This window comes from Petaurus breviceps, unplaced genomic scaffold (assembly GCF_028583685.1).
Source record: "Petaurus breviceps papuanus isolate PSGF00001 unplaced genomic scaffold, PetGlider_PUasm1.0 174, whole genome shotgun sequence".
Taxonomy (NCBI): Eukaryota; Metazoa; Chordata; class Mammalia; order Diprotodontia; family Petauridae; genus Petaurus; species Petaurus breviceps.
In genome coordinates, this window is record NW_027185761.1 from 34695388 (window position 1) to 34701738 (window position 6351).

General features: G+C 37.6%; 1 pseudogene; it reads right to left on the reverse strand.

The window, feature by feature from the left end:
• Positions 1-5359: 5359 nt before the first annotated feature.
• LOC138158353 (splicing factor, proline- and glutamine-rich pseudogene) lies at positions 5360-6189 on the reverse strand (annotated as a pseudogene).
• Between the last annotated feature and the right edge of the window lie 162 nt (positions 6190-6351).

The window sequence follows — 6351 nt, forward strand, 5'->3', positions numbered from 1 at the left end:
TTTTATTAAGTGCCTATTTTGTGCCAGACACTGTGCTAAGTGCTGAGGATACAAAGACAGACTAAAGGCAGTCCCTGCCCTCAAGGAGCTCACTATGTTAGTGTTTTTTGCCCTTTGTTCTCAAAGAGGACCATGACATTAGGGAGGTGGTGCCATGACATGCAAGTGAATTGGTGTTAAGTGAGGGAGGGCTTTGTAGAGTCACCAGCCTTAATTTCTGCTCTGGAGCCATCTGATTCCAGTGGTGAGATATGGAACAGGATGACTGGAGATGGCCCTGGTTTTAGTGGTAGCCTTTAAACCTAAGGACTTTCCCAGGTCTCAAATTGACTGAGGCAATGCCCATTTAGTGATTAAGGCTAGATAAGAAATGATGTAAAGTATGACCTCTTTACCTAGTTAAAAATAAAAAAACAATCTGAGAGGGAAAGATCCTCAGGTTTTATAGCCAAAATAGAAACAATTGCTACTTATATTCACTGAGCCAATCAGGGTCCAATCAATAACCCCATGATAATACAGGGCTTTATCTAGGACATATTGTTGGCCAATCAATGAGAATTAGAATGATTTGGGTTTAAGGCATGATCCTTAAGAAAAAAAAAAAATCAGACATCTAAATTTAAATTCTTTGGGCGGAGCACTAGTGGCAAGTAAGGCTTTGAAAAAAAGGAAAAGAATAAGAAAAAAAGAAAAAAAAAGCTCACTATTTTAAAAGGTAAACAACAAGAAAATAAGTATGTACCAACAAGTTATATACATTATAAACAGGAAATAACTGAAGAGGGAAGGCACTAGCATTGAAAGGGATTGGAAAATACTTCCTGTAGAAGACAGGTTTTTGGTTAGTACATAAGGAAGCCAGGAGAACTAGTAGGTGGAGATGAGAAATACGATAATTCCAGGAATGTGAAACAGCCAGAGAAAATGCCTGGAACTAAGTGATGTATATCTTATTTATGGAACAGCAAGAAGGCCAGTGTCTCCTTCAAGTATGCGGCAAGGAACAAGATGCAAGAAGACTAGAAAAGTAGGACAGGGCTAAGTTATGAAAGCCTTTGAAAGCTAAATAATTTTATATTTGATTCCAGAGGTGATAGGAAGTAAGTTGAGGCACCTTAATTGGTTAATTCTGTGTCTCTCTAAAGGCAGTCTAAGTGCTTTTAGTTTCTTTGACCACCATATTGTACTGTTGGCTTATATCTAGTTTTCAGTCTCTTAAAATGGTCTTTTTTATTTGGACAGTTTTCTAACTATACCCTTGTTCCCACAGAAAATTGTGATTTTTTCCTTAAACTCCAATCTTAAATTTGTCCATTTTTAAAGTTTTGCCCATTATTCTATGTTGCTGAGTACTTTTGGGATCCCAATTTTGCTAACTTACATGCCAAACAGACTGGTTTTCTATGTCATTATCGAAGTCACTTATAAAAACGAGTATCAGAAAGCCAAGGAAAGATTCCCACTATAGATCTTCCCTTAAACACACTTGCTTTTGATCAAATCTACAGAAAATAAAAACATGCTGACTGAGTCTAATACAAATTTGTTATTAAATCTCAAGGAGGCTCTCATTGCTATAAAGCAACCCTTTTACCCCTCCTTAATTAACTTCTGTTTTCCCCCTCACTTTTTTCCTTTCTTTTTAAATTTAATTTTCTTTTTTAAATTAAATTTTATGTTTATTTTTAGTTTTTATCATTCATTTTCACAAGATTTTGAGTTTCAAATTTTCTCCCCATCTTTCCCTTACCCACCACCCCAAAACAGTGATCCCACTGAATATACCCTCCCCCAATCTGCTCTCTCCAATATCCTTCCCTATCACCCCTTCAACTTTCCAGTAGGGCAAGATGGATCTCTATACCCCAGTGCCTGTATATCTTATTTCCCATTGCATGTAAATATACACACACATATTTTTCAACATTTGATTTTAAAACTTTGAATTCCAAATTCTTTCCCTTCCTCCCTCACCACCAACCCTTACTGGGAAGATAGGCAATTCAATATAGGTTGTACACATGTAGCTATGCAAAACATTTCCATAGTGGATATATTGTGAAAGACTGACTATATTACCCTCCATCCTATCCAACCCCCTACCTCCCTTCTATTCTCTACTTTGGCCCTGTCCCTTTTCAAAAGTGTATGCTTCTAACTTTCCTTCCTCCCAACCTTCCTTCCCCTCCATCATCCCCCCTATAATCCCCTTCCCCCCTACTCTCCTGAAGGGCAATATATCCTATTTAGTGTGTATGTCATTCCCTGCCTTAGCCAAATTCAATGAGAGTAAGGTTGACCAATTCCCTTTTGCCTTTTTTCCTTACATCATCTGTAAGATGATAATTGAACCCATTCTGTCTCTCCCCATCTCTTCTTATTATATTCCTCTCACCTTTCAATTCACCTTTTAAGTATAATCTCTTCCTATTCAATTGGTCCTGTGCCCTCTGTCTATGTATACCTGTACACATACATACACAGACTCACATATGTACTCATATGCCAATATACCCTCCTATATAGACATATATGTGTATGTGTATATATATACATTTATGTTCCCTTCAACTATTCTTATACTGAGAAAAGCTTCATTAGTTACAATTATCATTTTTCCATGTAGGAATATAAATAGTTCAACTTTAATAAGTTTCTTATGATTTATTTTCCCTGTTTACATTCTCATGCTTTGCTTGCTTCTTGTATCTGAATTTCAAATTTTCTATTCAACTCTGGTTTTTTTCATCAAGAAAGCTTGAAAGCCCTCTATTTCATTGAATAACCATATTTTCCCCTGAAACATCATACTCAGTTTTGCTGGGTAGGTGATTCTTGGTTTGAATCCCAGCTCCTTTGACCTCTGGAATATTATATTCGAAGCCCTTTGATCCCTCAATGTAGAAGGTGCCAGATCCTGTGTTATCCTGATTGTGTTGTCACAATAATCACATTGTTTCTTCTTGGCTGCTTGTAATATTTTTTTCCTTAATCTGGAAACTCTGGAACCTGTCTATAATATTCCTAGGAGTTTTCTTTTCGGGATCTTTTTCAATAGGTGATCATTGGATTCTTTCAACTTCTATTTTGCCCTCTGGTTCTCAAACATCAGGGCAATTTTCCTTGAGAATTTATTGGAGGATGATTTCTAGGTTCTTTTTTTGATCATGGCGTTCAGGTAGTACAGTCATTTTGAAATTATCTCCCCCTGGATCTATTTTACAGGTCAGTGGTTTTTCCAATGAGATATTTCACATTGCCTTCTATTTTTTCACTTGTTCGGATCTTTTTAATAGTATCTTGATTTCTCATAAAATCACTAGCTTCCATTTCCTCCAATCTAATTCTGAAGAAATGATTCTCTTCAGTGAGCTTTTGAGATTCTTTTTTCCATCAGGCAAATTCAGCTTTTTAAGGCATTCTTCTGGATTTTTCAGCCTCTTTTGCCATTTGAGTAAGCCTATTTTTTTAAGATGCTATTTTCTTCAGGCAGGTTGTTAACTCTGTTTTCCTGATTTTCTTGCATCATTCTTATTTCTATTCCCAATTTTTCCTCCATTCCTCTTATTGGTTTTCAAAATCCTTTTAAACCTCATCTATGTCCTGTAACCAGTTCATATTTCTCTTGGAAGCTTTTGGGACAAGAGTTCTGACTTTGTTGTCTTCTTCCTATTCTATGTTTGATCCTTTTTGTCTCCAAAATAGGAGTCTAATGTTGGATTGCTCTGCTTGCTTTGCTTCCTTAGCTTGCTCATGTTTCCGCTCAATTACTTGACTATTGAGCTTCTTGGCACAGTAGAACTCTGCTTCCAGAGAGGAGAGCTTTGTCCCAAGTTGCTGGGATTTTCTCAGCTGCTGGAGCTGTTAGTTGGATGCCCTCTCTGAAGCCTCCACATGCTCTGGCACCTGGTCATGCACCCCAGGACCTCCACTCTAGCCAGCAATCCAGATCCAGGCAGGTTAAAGAAAGAGTGATTACTCCTCAGATTGGTCGCTTGGTCCCTCTACAATCTGCAGGTCAGGAGCTCTGAAGCAGCCATGATGAGGTGGCCACTGCACCTTAGCTGCTTCCTCCTCCAGGAGGGGCAAAGGCCGGACTCCACTGTCAGGCCCCCATTCCCACAGAGTCCACACTGACCTCTCCCTTTGTCTTTTGCATTTATAAGTGGATAATTCTGGGAACCTCCATAGCTGCTGTTGATCCCCTCTCCTGAAGCCCTCCAGCCAGGGTTGGTCAAGGTAGCTTGGGGCTAAAACCCAAACCTAAAGCCTTATGAGGGGCTTGGTGCTGCTCCCAGAGTGCTTTGATGGACCCTTCCTGCCAGCCTGCCAGGCTGCCTTCAGCAGGAGATTTGTTTTTCTCTGTCACTTTTAGGTTTTGTAGCCCTAAAGTTTATTTAGAGTCATATTTTATAGGTATTTGAGGTGGTTATGGGGGAAGAGCAGGAAGTTTTCCTGCTTCTACACTGCCATCTTGGCTCTACCCCTCCCCCTCCCTTTTAACAATCTTTAATTTGTGAGAGAAGTCAAGACAAAAAATTATGTAAGGGGGTGGCATGAAATGACTTATTTTTTCCAGTGTTAAAAACTATCAAGCATAGGGTAAAAGTCATAGATAAGATAAGAAATGAAAGAAAGAAAGAAAGAAAAAAGAAAAAAAAATCCTTAGCCAGTTTACAACCTCCCTTCACTAACAGTTTTGAAACCCTTCCCATCATCTTGATACATATTTCTGCAGACTTACAATTTTGCTTTAACATACATCACCATCTCCAAAATACTCATGATAGCTGACCCTCATTGCTCTGCAGTATATGTAATGAACTGAAAGCCAATAATCACTGTTATTTCAATAGCTGCTACTTCTTTAAAACTAGAATCATTTCTGGAAAGTAAAGTAAAACATAAACAAAAAAACTCACCTCTAAATATATCTTCCCACAAATTAAAAGTTCTTTTCAAAGGCCACGAGTCTTAAACTTTCAAGGTTTATTATGTGACTTAATATAATAGAAGCATGAATGGCAAAATTGAAGATCATATTTATAGCTATTTTTTCCTATTTATTTGAAACACAATAAAGAAAAGTACAATTTGGGAGTTCAGTGACACAAGGTACACTGTCATAACTTCAGAGAAGTTATACATCCAAGAAAACAAAATAGTTTTTCTTTCTTTTTGAAACAGTAGATTACATAATTTTACTCACCCAGTCAGGCCATTTAAAAATAATAGGTCAATACATTTCTAACATTCATAAAATTGTAGCTTTCATATTAAAATGCAAGAATTAAAAAAGGTGTTGAATAAGAAAAGAAAAAAAAACCAAACTGGAATGAAAGCCTAAATAGCACATCTAAAATTGGGGCTTTGTATTTGGGCCTTTATAGTCTTTTCTCCCTCTATACTACCTTGCTGGAATTCCAGGTCCCGTGTCTCTAGCACCCTGCCTAACCACAGGCCCAGCTCCTCCCTGCCCAAAGAGCTCAGTACATATGTCACTTCCCAACATGGAGAGCTGTTGGTGGAACTCCAGGACTGACCTCATAACATATAATACCACCTAAAGGTAGAAATTTCTGACTTCCTGTGAGCCGTTAGGCTTTCCCAGCTTCATTGCTCCTGCACCACCCATTCTTATCTCTCCATCTAGTGTATCCTTGTATAACACATGCTTACAACTTTCTTCTCTTCGGCATCTCATTTGCTTTTCCATCTCACATTGGTGGATCATTTCTTCTCTTGTATCCTGATCTTCCTCTTACCTTAACTGTATTCCTTTGTGTTTCCATATTTCTTGATTATGAAGTTCCTCCATCTGTCTCAGTTCTTGCTGTCTTATTAGATCCTGGTGTAAAAGATGTACCTGATGCTCATGATATGCACCTTCCATTTCACTATGCAGTTAATCTTTTGCATATTTCACATTTTTCCAGCCTGATTCCTTTGCTGGTTTTTTTTTTTTATTTCTGTCTAAAGACTTCATCTTTGGGAAATATTTAAACCCAAAGGTGTCATGTTGAACAAAACAGAGAGGTTTCTCTTTCTCCTTTTAATACATTGGATTCTTCTGTGCAAGGTTTTCAGGAAGAACATCTTCATATCTAGTTGTTCAAATGGCTCTACAATAAATGGACATAGGGCTGGTGTCAACAAAAACACTCCACTGAAATGTTCAAATGCCCCCTTTCTTCTTTTTCTTTCTTTCCTTCTTTCTTTCTTTCTTTCTTTCTTTCTTTCTTTCTTTCTTTCTTTCTTTCTTTCTTTCTTTCTTTCTTTCTTTCTTTCTTTCTTTCTTTCTTTCCTTCTTTCTTTCTTTCTTTCTTTCTTTCTTTCTTTCTATCTTTC